A 13,133-nucleotide genomic window follows, 5' to 3' on the forward strand; every position below is an offset into this window, starting at 1 on the left:
TTTTAAATACTTTATTGATTCATTCCAACTTCTCAGGCCCCTCCCTACTAGAGGTAAGACAACTGGTTAAGGAAAAATGAACCATTACCTAAAGCTAATAGTGAACATCATTTGGGGTTCAGAAAATGCAGTTAAATTTCTCTCACGCAACCCAATTCTCTCTCATTTTACAGGGCATCTTTACATCCTAGTTCTAGCTACAAGTGGAATTGCTTACAATGTGAGATGATAGTCAAAACTTTTAAACATGATTAGTTACTTTGCATGCCAACTGGAGACACCTTAAAGGGGTTTTACCAGAGAGTGTGCTGGCCCTTTAAAGATAGGCCTGGGACTAGCATCTCCTTGCTCCAAGTTGTAGGCTTCTAAAGATATCCAGGAAACTATGATTCCCTAGTACTGGAAGCAAGACTTGCTGTGAGGTAGGAAAGTAGAACCATATCGCCTCCATTAGCTTTGAGCCTTTAGATCCACCACATCAGCTCTGCCACTTGAACTAAGGGAGTAACTGATAGCACTGATAGGGTGTCATCCTGTATGTGGATCAGCACCAGAGGGAATGAGCAGCTTTGTCCGGAGTTTCACAAATATCTTCTGACAGCAGAAGAATGGTAAGACTCATGACTCTTGGGTTCCATTCCAGGTTCTCAGGAAAACTTGTTCTAGTGCTTAAAGACCTCCTGCCCCTGCTTCCCTGATAAGCTGACACCCTCTGACACCCCTGTTCCCTTCAGCCTATCCTTCTCCCAATTTCTTCTCCCCCCTGGCTCCTAGTCCCAGTCCCCCTTTTCCCCAGCTCTTCATCCCAGTCTCTCCTCCCTCACTGTCACCCCCATTCCTCACTTTCTGCATGTTCATGTGCTTATTTCCTTCTGCTCCTGGCTGGAACATTGTCCTGGTCTCAGTTTCATATACCCAGCACCACAGCAGCCCTTAACTGCCAGGATGTACTGTTGCAGGGCAAGTCCTGTCCTGTTGTAATCTTTGAAGTATTTAGCTGCTCTAACAAGTCTCTATTGAGTATGTGCTGCTTTCTGGTGCAAAGGGGATATAAGGCTGCCCTAAATAGACAGGTGAGTATTCATCCAGCAGCTAGTCCATTGCTATCTGGCCTTTCAATCTAGGGGGTATGACTGGTGCACACTGTGCTCCTATGTTCCCATCCAGCATAACAGCTCCTTGGTGGATGTTGCAAGCCTGTGTAATTTAGAACAGCTCTGTGGCTTTTCTAAAGTGGGCTGGGGACAGGGACAGCAGAAAATTGGCACTAGGATTATATAACTGCAAACTGTTCCTTTGTGGCTCTCCTGCTTAGCATTTATATGCACAGCTTAGAATTCAGGACTATGTAAGAGCTTGCTTTCTAGTTTTTCTTAAGATTCTTGGAACCAAAACTCTGGATTCAAACAACCCCTACTATTGCAGAAGTTCACATCTGAATCTGAACTTCAATCTTGGGGCCCAAGAAATTATTAGGGTGCATTAAATATATCTTCTCTATGGTTAGGCTAAAATAAACAAGGGTAGCAAACAATACCAGTTAAGCATTTCTCATCATCTGCAGTTGTTTTGACAAAGATCGCTGCCCTCTGAAATGCATCTACTCCCAGCTGCCTGCTTGATATTCAGCAATTTGAAAATATCAGCAGCAAACATTGTAGTTTAAACAAAACAAAACAAAGAAAAAAGAGTTGCAGTATAATGCCTGATTTTTCTGTCTCTAAAGCAATTAATTTGAGGATCTTTATGCAGTAAAGTCTCTTTATAGGGAAATCTCAACAGACTCTTTCAAATGAAACTAAGGGACAGACACCATATGTTTATTCATTTTTATCTAAATAATAAGCTTTCTAGAGGGAAGTGTCTGAACAACAGGTCTGAAAGTTTAATTAGACAATTCTGTGGCAAAGTATTTGGCAAATTTTTAAAAAGATCCCTTTTTCTTGCATATAGAAGGCAGAAAAAGAGCAAAGGGAATTGGTGAAATGTTGTAAAACCTTCAAAGTGGCATCTTAGAACATATAAAAGCCTTTTGACATTTGGAACTTTTAAGACCAATCCACCAGGGTTACTCATTGTTGAAAAGAATACATTAACCACAATAATCCTTAAAATAAATTACAGGAGTCATTTGAATTGGGTTGTAGTGACTGAACTACAGTAATATATACAAAAGAAAATTACACTTCAAAATGGCAACAATAAAAGACCCACTTTCACTAGATTACATGCAAGAAAACTGAGTTTGCATAAATATAAACTGTCTATACATAGGTAGAATATAGGTTTACACTCAGAGTAATATTGTAGTTGAAATCCATTCTTAAAATGCCTGATGAGTTAATGGGTTAGAGAACTGAGGACATGTCATTCACAGAGGCTGTGGGCATACCACTGGTAATTCAGGTATTGTACTGCTAAACATGGGGACATGTATATGATTCAGATCCACAAATAAGCTGAATGTTTGCCTGAGCTCCACTCTGAATAATAAAAACAAACAAAACGTGTTACCCTCACCTCTTGTCCTCCCACTGCATCCTATCTTTTATGTGTGTTTCTTTTAGACTGCACTCTTCCTGAGGTAACAGCTGTCTTAGATGTTTGCACCATCTACAGCATTGAATATTGAAACTATTTTTGGCAATCAAATGTCTCATGAATCTGAGACAGTGAGAGCTGTTCACTGAGGAACACAGGATTAATCAGAGACTATTGGAAATATATAAATTAAGACTAAATACATTTGAAAATTAATCTGTTTTACAAACCTAGGATGATTTCATAAAACCCAACTGAGTTTTGACTCCTTAGTACAGTAGCAATTTATTTTTCATCCTTACCTGAAAAAATTGCTTAGAAATCTTAATATTGTAATATTATCTCATGCAATGAATAGTTCATGAAATGTTGGGGCCTTTCTGCTTTTATTTAGGCTTAAAATACCAAGCGAACATCATGCCTAATAATATGTTTTAAGCAGGGCTAGGCATAGGAAGTGCATACGAGCAAAATTTTAAACAATGTGTGTCAGTGACGGATATTTTTCTGAACCTGCAGAAAGATTTTGTTCAGATCGCTTCCTATTTCATCTGAAATAAATTGCACCTTACTAATTGTGTCAAGTTATACAGGCTCTTCAAAGATTATGTGTGGAGCTTTCCTGGGCCGATGCCATGCTGCTCCAGGTTTATCTTTAAAAATGACAGGCTGGCTCCTTGTAAATCGCAGATGGCTTTCCTTTGAGATATAGAAAAACTTGGACAAATGGTCCACAGGAGCCATGTCTTTAGTCCTCAGTTTTGGCAAGGCCTGTTGGGAAGTTGGGCTGAAAATTAAGATCATTGTGTACATCAGAGAGAGCTGAAAGGAGCCAGACTATCTGAGCAGCATCTCCTGGAATAGAAGGGCAAGTAATCCACTTTTCTGATATTTAATTTGGTAATCATTTCTTTGTGCCATCTGGAACAAACCCATATTTATACCATCTGAAAAAAACTGTGTAATTTTTCCTGTCTCTGTTTGCAGCAGTATAAGTTTGCACCTTTTTCCTGTATCAAACTGGGAATAAAAGTCAATCTTGGAAATATTCATGAATCAAAAAGTGATTTTTTTTTCCATTTTGGGTCAATTGAATTGAAGTATCATTTTGATTCACCTTCCTATTCACTTGTTAAGGTTTTATTTTCAGTCTAATTAGCTTAAATTTCTAAACCAATAGTTATTTTAACCAGAAGTTTTCATGTAGAGAATGTCAAAACAAAATATTTTGACAATTTCAAAATTTTCTCTACCTTTTTTTTCAAGTTGGGAAATTTGTCAAACCAGACCCTGTTTCACAAGCAATTTTGGATTGAACAAACTGCATTTTTTTATTAAAAAAACTTATTTGTTGAAAAATTCCTGACCAGTTTTATTTCCACTAGTTGTCAGAGGAAATGTATCTCTGACCTAGTCCCAACAACTCCTCCCAGATCCTTCTTTGTTCTCCATTAACATTACACACTCAATAGCATTTATCCTGGGAGACGGGAATGAAAATAGTTGGTGGCACTTTTTACCGCCGTGTATAGAACTGGAGAAGTGCCAATAAGCTGGCAATAGGTAACAGTGGTTTCCCTACTGAAGTCTGAGAAACTCCCAAAGGATGCAGCCAACTACCACCGCATTTCTCTCCTCTGAACCATCATCAAGCTCATGGAACAGGCCTGCTCCATCGTTTGTCTGACATTATCAAAGACATCCTCCCAGTAGAACAGGCAGGATTTCGCCTGAAGAGGAACTGCTATGATCAAGTAGCTTCATTCACTGGCCACATTGAGGCAGAATTCCAACGTAAGTTGAAGACAGGGATCATCCTGCTTGATTTGTCCTCAGCTTATGACACTGTTTGGAGACAGGGCCTCCTCCTCAAGATCTCCAATGTCATTCACTGCTGGCAAATGATTCATCTCCTGGGTGTGATGACCAGGGACAGCCGCTTTAAGGTACACCTTAATGGCCAGATCAGCATACCAAGAACTCTTAACTCAGGCATCCCTCAGGGCTCCATCCTGGGCCTGATTCTTTTTAATTTATAGACCGGGGATATACTAATGACAGAGTCGAGGAAATTTGTGTTTGCAGATGATCTTGCCCTAGCTGCTCAGCATTCAAGTCTCCATACCATGAGCTGCACCCTAACCTGAGATAGTAATACAATGGCTGATTATTTCCAACACTGGAAACTTAGATCTAACTCAAAAAAAACCCATGGTGACCATTATCCAATTGAACAATAAAACGGCAAATACCAAACTTGATGTATAGTTCTGCGGGGAGAGTGTCAGCCATGAAGGTAACTGAAAGTATCTTGGCATTACACTGGACCTTCTAACAACGCCTTGAGAACACCTGTGATAAAGTCAGTGCTTATTAGGAAACTGGATGGAACATCATGTGGGTCTAGTTCATGGACCCTACAAACCACAAAAATTGCTGTGGTAAACTCTGTGGCTGAATACTGTGAGTCACTGTTGTTACAGCAGTCACACCAAACTCCTTGATACTCAGCTGAGTAACACCATGCACATAGAGTCACTTTTTTAATCATGTCAATGCAAGCGTGAGGATTCTGATGCATGATGACCTGCAGAACCCGCCAAAGACAAAATTAAAATCCTGCAACCCTCTATGGAATCGCTTCTAGACTCTTACACTCAACTTCAACACTGAGGCTCAATGGAGAGCCACCTGAAGCGTTTCAGCCACTCAAAATAAACAGCTCATTGTTGACTCTGCCAAGGAACTATCTGGTTTTGATTTATGTTGGAAATACTGGTGCAGATTGAATCGCATCAGGACATCTCATGGCAGATGTGGACAAGCCCTCTTTAAATGGAAAATGAGGCAAACACCTGTATGCAATTGTGGTCACCAGTCACAAACGATGGAGCACATTGTATCTGAGTGTCTCCTTTGTTCTTTCACAGAGGGCCTGAAGGACATTCACCAGCTTGCTGCTGTGACAATGTGCTGGCTATCAAACCTAGACATAAATTTGCAATCATTGTTACCTACCAAGCCAGAAAAAAGAAGAACAGCATTTACTATGATCAGGGGACAATTTCAGCTAGCAATTGTTTCCTAAAAATACTGCGTTCACTGCATCTTAAAGATGGATGAATGTCTACCAAATTTTTGTGTAGTCCATGGGTCTTATAAATTTAAATTTAAATATGAAAAGGGGAGCTATACTATGGACAATTATAACAGCTACATTTACGTGTAGATTTTTGGGCTGTTACTATGCAATCCATGAAGATCAAATGGCCAAAGAAGAACAGTCAAGAATAAAAGGGGTGATTTGACAATCAATATGTATGCACCAGGGTGTGGTCAATATTGAAGTAACTATTCTGGGAGTCAACAAAAGTGCTGGTTTGCTTTGAAGACTCAGAGTTCATGTTTGGAAAAAAAGTGTAATCAATGTTCACTGTTTTGGAATTGTCCATCCTCTACTTTGGGTGGGTGTTGCTGAGGTTGTCTCTTTCTAATGGTAAGTTTTGAATTGTAAGAGAACTTAACAATACAGGTTGGCCAGACCAATTTATAGCACAGCAGCTGTGAGAGAAGCCTTTTAGTCCCAGGACATGAATTGAGTCATTTAGTCTTCCACACACTTTATATAACAACTTGAAAACCTGCAAAAAATAAAATATTATTTTAATTTTTTTTAAAGATTGGCCAAGTCTGCCCCATTGCTGCTTCAGGGAAACCTTATACACCAAACGGTTAGTTTTTTTAGAAAATCTGGAAAAGGGTCTGAAAACATAAATTGAATGCTAAATTTATTTATTTTTTTTGGTCTACACTTAAAACACTACAGCTTCAGTGAAGATGCTACTATGGGAGAAGCTATTCTGTCAGTGTAGTCAATCTACCTCCATGAGAGGTGGTAGCTATGTTGACAGAAGAAGCCCTCCCATCAACATAGTGCTATCTACATTGGGGGTTAGGTCAGTAAGGTCAATATAACTGCATCACTCAGGGGTGTAGATTTTTCACACCCCTGAATGATATGGTTATGCCCAGTGTCAGTTTACAGTGTAGATCTGGCCTCAGATATTCCTGGACAGGAAAAATGTCCTTCCCAACTCTAAGTGGATACTTTGCTGAAAAAATAGGAGACATTAAGACCTTATAATTTCTGCAGTGGAAACCACTTCAATGAGGATACTTCTTGTGACAGCTACTGTTTCATGGAGGGATTCCTGGGCAAGGCTGGATTAAGGCAGCCTGAGATCATAGGGACATCACAACTTGGGATCCAGAACAACTCAACCCTGTACTCTGGTCCAGCCCCTCTTCTGGGGTTATCGGTGGCAGGAGTGCCCCCACTCTGTCTCAGAAAGGTTGGGCCAGCAGCATAAGGCCTCCATGCACCCCTATCAGTGGGAGCAGTGGCTCCTCTGATGCCTCTGAGAGAGGCAGGGATGACAGCAGGGCCTTCTTGTACTTACCCCTGCATCTGCTTGGGTGAATAGGCTGGACCTGCTGCACTTTTCTCTTGCCACACAGTCAGACATTCTCTGTTGGGTTGTTGATGAAGTCTTCCAAAACACATCTTGGAGTGAACACCCAACTGAAATGGATGGGGCAGCTCACACCTGTCAGGTTGTCTGCAGATTCAGGCAGTCATCACTGCATCCGTTACACTAAGGTCACATTTTCAAGCTTTACTTCACAGCCATGAGAGCTAGAAACTTGTGTGTTAAAAGAAAAGATGAGATTCTGATATCATATAATTCAAGGAGCTGGGGCCCTCGGCATGGAGCTATAGTGCCTGTGCCTTAATTCAGACCTAAGGGACAGTTTCTTCCATTAGAGCCATGTGCATTTTGGGCAGTCTGCCAAAAAACCTATGCCAGCCTGATAGCACCAAGCCATTCTGTGGATCTTCTCTGTTCCTTGGCAGCTTGGTGCGACAGTTTCTTTCATTAGAAAAAGGTGTGGCACCAAGCTGCCCTGGAATAGAGAAGAGCCACAGAATGGCTTGGTGCCATCATGGTGCCATGGGCTTTTTGGCAGACTGCCTGAGATGCACGTGGATCTTGGAGGCTCCAAACCCTGCTCCTGATCCCCTATCTCCAGCTTATCACAGCAGCAGAAACTCTGGTAAGGGGACTTGGCAAAATTTTCCATCTTCCAGGCCCTTCCATAGGTTTGCCACAAGAGGACATAATCTGGCCGAATGCCAGCATTGGAGTTGGATGGGAAAGAGTTTTCCCATCCTGAGTAAATGTGGGAGATTTCAAAATATTTTACTGTCCTGAATTGGGCCCCAAAGTCAAAAACTCAAAGTTTAGTGTGGAACTGAAATCCCACAGGGAGAGGATGTTGGCTGAGGTGGTGCTCTGTGACTGTGGGGCCTATTTCTGTTCCTCCGTCCGATCACGCATCCGGGCAGACTTCCTCTGGGCCGCGTCTGCTGACTCCTTAGCTACTTTTGAGGAGCAGTTGGCACTGTCCAGGGTTCTCTGCTCAGTATCCCCTTCAGGTTCCCTCTGTTTAGCCCTCTGATCTTCACACCTGTTCCTGTTTTCTCATTTATTGTCCCCTAACATTAGTTGAATCCTGGGTTCAGTAACTCCTTCCCTTAGGCTGGGGGAGGGGCTCTTAGCTGTGGGCGGGTTTGTGCCCACCTACGTCCCGGAACCCAAATAGAACTGAAATCCCACAATGTTTCATTTTGGAAACACTGAAAGAAGTTGCTTCTTAAATGAAGTATGCTCCATGATCTCCCCAAGTGTCCAGTGGGTGGATGGCCTTGCTGTGGACTCTAGAAGCCCTGACCTCTTTTGATTTAAATTGATATGATTCACAGATGAATAGCAGAAGTGACACCGACCAGACTCTTGTTGTCAAAGATCATGTCAATTCCAGTCTGCACTTGCCAGGGACCTGGGGATCTTGAAAGCCCAGGAAGCACTGGGTCCTCAGTACCCTGCCTGGCAGGCTCAAGGATAATTGGGAGCCTGAAGTCTTGGTAGTGCCAGCTCCCGGTTTAGCAGGCTTAGGCAGGTGAGAGGAGAGAATCCAGGCAGGGTCCCATCAAAACCCTGCCTGGAATCTGTAAGAAGTTCATTGAAATCAAACTGTTCCCCTAAATGATTCAACTTTGAAGAATCAGCAAATTCTAATGACAAAAAGTTTTGCCAGAATTTTTCCAACCAGCTTTACTCTTCGTAATGAAGCATTTGCAGTTTGCTGTTTTGCATGATTTAGTCCTGTTAGGCACTTTGTAGTAACGTTGTATGAAAGACACTGTACTCTAAAAATAAGTTGCATTGTCATCTTATAGTTTTGTTACAGAATGAAACATTTTATTTACCATTGCCCTTTTTGTCTTTCTATATTACTGCTTCCTGCTGGTTTTCAAATAGCTTTCATATCCTTGCAATTGCCAACTGCAAATTGAAAATATATGCATATTGATGTCACAGAAATAAGAAAACAATTACATTAAAAAGCCAAGATATTTTTATTGCACATTACTTTTTCCCCCATGTACAGCTTAAAAGGAAATATTTATATTTCCAGTGCTTGAAAAATCCAGGCACCATTCCAAAAGGAACTAAATCACCAAGAAGCTTTGTTTTCCATTTATTTGATGGCATTCGTACAATTTGAGCTTGAATAAAAAAAGGGGGTTTACATCACACATAGACTACATAGAAATTCCTTATTTTTTCCCCATTGAATTACTAACCAAGGCTTATTATGAAACTGACAGGAACACTACTTGCAATATAATGGCATTATATAAAAATGAAATATAACTACTGTTACTACCTACTCCTTCTGTGGTCAGAAAGAAGCGATATTATTTAGGGCTTCAGTGTGCTGTTTGCTACAGCTCTATCTACAAACCTTTTTTGGATTTGCATGACAAAGCATGGATTTACCTTTTCTTTCACCTATTAAGCTCACCCCTACAGTAACTCATTTTATTTGCTTGTTACTAAGCAATGAGGCCAATCTGAATCTAATGCTATGTCCAGGCTTCCACTCTCAAAGCACTTGAGAAGCTATCGTTTTCCCTGAAAGAAGATTTTGGCACTAAAGGAGAATTATTGGATTGCAGTGTTAGCTTCAGTCCTCCAAAGGATTTAATTTTGAACACTGGTCCAGGTTTGACCCTGCTTTATATCATCTTCTGCCACCATAAAGCAGGAGCTCTGGTGTTTGACAGTCCAATGGAGCTATACAACAGAGCGACTTCATGCCCAAAAGTGGGCAGTGCTATCGGGGTAGAAGGCAGGTACAGAGGAAATTTCTCCTTTGGCTGCACTAGCTGGACTGAATTTAAAAACTCAGTCTTTTAAAACTGTCACTCTGCCTGATTTTCTAACTGCCGATAACACCAAGAAAACAGTGATCAAGGTGAATTACTATGAGAAAGATGAGCTGTAGCACCTAGAATCCAGTAAGTAATAAGCACAAATTAAACTATGAAATGAGTGAGGGTGGGAGTTCTGTGTAACTGCAAAGATATTATAAACCTGGCCTACCAGAGTGGGACTGGCCTACAAGATGGATAGCAATTCACTCCATTCTGAGCAATGTCAGAGAATTAATGGATATTTATACCGTCAGCCTACTTACAGAGCTGACACAAACTTAAACATCCACTTTGCAAAGTGCAAAGGGAAGGAAGAATCACTCATGGTCTTAGTTACAAAGGTGTGATCAAATGTAATTCCTGTTTTTTCCTCACTTCAAAATTTCACCGTCACTCTACTGAAAGCTCTCTACAGTGATAGTGACTTAGGTGCATTGAATTAAGAGAGCATGAACATCATAATATAAACACCTGCCACTGATGAAGACAGTCTCCTTCAGATAAACAAGCTGCCTTTTTGAAAGAATGCTATTAAAGGATGTGCTGGGATATTTATGTTGCTTAGAGCTACGGGTCATAAGGAACTACACATTTTTTCTTTGCGCTACATCTTGCTGTTATTGCAGCCACTGCCAAAATACATGTCCTTCTCAGTGAGACCAGAATTTGGCCCTTTACCGTTTGACATAGATCATTCCAGGACTCTAGCTTTTCTTGTGGGCGTTAACTGGTGCCCTGAAGTGTTTAACATGGTTACTCAATTGAACCAAAGGATGAATAAAATCTGCCAAAACCCCATTGCCCCGAGACATCTTCTTTAGTTATATCCCGAGTCTAATTTCCATGATTTCAGCAGTGAGACACCAAGAATCCAACAAAAGATATTCCTCAATAACAGTGATTTTGGAGAAAAAAGGTTGAGAGGTTATATTCTGGGGAAGTCTTAACACCGCCACAGAATAGGTGTAAATAGTAGAATTGGAATAATAAAGTAGTAATCTTATGGTGATTTGCATGTCTGGTACCAAGGCAGTTTAGAATAACAATTATATTAGCTATTCCAGAAGCCATGCCCAGCCCACCACCCTCAGCTTATCAATGAGACCAAAACTGATTATCAGCAATATCATTTTTGGCTATCTTGCCTATGGCAATTATGTGGAGCAGAGACTCTGGGAGAGACATTCCTTCTAGTAAAACTGTAAGACCAAATCATAAGAAAAGAGAGTCTTTAGCTTCCATAGATGTCAGTGGGAGTTCTAAGTACTCCGCACCTTTCAGGTTTTGGTCTATAGAGCTGCTAGGAAAACAAAACCCAGTCATGAGAATGAATAAATCTTCCAGCATCAATCCCATGAAAGGCTGAATGGCTAAATGTCATTTTCTTATTACAGTTTTTTTTTCTATGGAGTGGGGTTTGAAGGCTTTGTAAGAGATAATAGCGCTCTATGCTCTCAACATTGTTATTAGGAGCCCAACAGGGCAGTCTGAAAAATGGTTAGCTAAAATCTGGAACACACTGGGAAAATGAATGGTAAAATTGTGAAAAAGACTGAATCAGAATAATAATTCAATACATTCCTTGCTTAGCACGTCAGCCGTGTCCAAATAAATGCTAGGACACAAATAGCACCTAATCACCAAAGAGTTGTATCTCGTCAATTGTGAATCTAATAATCACACAGTCTTCTCAAGTAGCTTGATCAGATAACAGCCAATCTATTCTTAGGGAAAGAAAAGGCATAAGCTGATTTTCAGCCCAAATGGGCATTAGAATGCTACTTGGAGGGGTCTAACCTCCTACTCCCAGGATCCTCAATAGATTGTAAGAGCTCCCAGTGATCCATCACCCACCTGCTAGGTTCCATGTTAAGAACTGGTAGACTCCAACAAGGCTATATTTTGACCCCTGATGAGTCTACATAGGGTAATCAGGAGAATGACAACCCTATTTAGCCTTTGAGTTGGCTGATTATCCAATTTTAATATATTCTAACATGTTTTATGGGGCTGGTTGGCTCCTGAAGTGTATCCTGTGGAGCTCTGGGATGGAGACATTTTCTTCTAGCTTCCTAAACCTTGTGAGGCATCCCCACGAATCTCCATCTATCTATGGGAGCTTTCCCAACAAACCTCCTTACAGTACTGATGAATTTCCCCAGGGGGAACCCTATCTCCATGCATATTCTAAAGACTGCAGGAGTGGGGCTTCCCCCATAGGGATCTCCAGAGACCTACCTGGAAGAGGAATGTATTGCACAATGGCCTTATTTTCCCCATTTTCTGATTATCCAGTAGATTTCATACAGAACCCAGGAAGGGATCTCCTTTCCTTTGCAACTTCTAAAGTCAGCAGGAAATAAGCTAGCCTCCTACAGTTCTTAGGAAATACATAGGACTGGGAATCCACACCTGTAAACCCTGATAAGTCATCAAGAAGGAGGAAAATGCCCCTTGAGTCCTCTGCTTTCCACATTTTCATGTTAGGCTGATTTAAGAAAAAGCTAAAATAATTCACACCCAGACTTTAAGATGAAGTTAAGGTCATTGGTGTGCATTAGTGGTTTGTGCACACAATTATCTTTCAACATTGTTTACATTGAAAACAAAACCAAACACGTTGCATACCCAGGAAACTGAGCATGAAGGTTGCACTTCCACAACAATCCAAGCCAAGCCAAACAGAACTTTTGATTGGCTAAGAATTGTGCACATCCTATTATTTTTTTATCCAGGGCTTCCTTGCCCCTGACCCCAACCTGCTTTTGTGTCTCATCTACCTTTTACATCTTGGCTTTTAAACTAAATTCTCTGGTGTAACGACCGTCATTTTCCATGTCGTACAGTGCTTAGCACAACGGGGTGTTGGCCTGCTTGGCTGCTAGGTGCTTCCATAACATAAATGTTAATAATAGTAATAAATCTGCTCCAATAAAATTGCCACAATGTAGCATTGTCTCATTGATTTAGAAATTATTGTAAAAAAGCTGCTTTTATAATTTGAATGAAGGAAGTCTGCATGTTCATTTGGATATGTTTAAGGGAGAGAAATCAGTTCAGAATATCTGCTCAAGAGGTTCTTTGAAGTTGTTCTTTTGAATTGTTTGCCAGTCACACTAGTGGGAGTAGAATTGAGCTCAAGACTGACACGAGCAATGGGCAGATTCTCATGAAATGTGCCAATATGCCCGCTGGTTATCTTCGTAAACACATATTGTCTTTAAAGAATCCTTTATTGTATAACTTACAT

This window comes from Emydura macquarii, unplaced genomic scaffold (assembly GCF_026122565.2).
Source record: "Emydura macquarii macquarii isolate MOO-44397 ecotype Brisbane River unplaced genomic scaffold, CSIRO-AGI_Emac_v2 contig_2636, whole genome shotgun sequence".
In the NCBI taxonomy this organism is placed as follows: domain Eukaryota; kingdom Metazoa; phylum Chordata; order Testudines; family Chelidae; genus Emydura; species Emydura macquarii.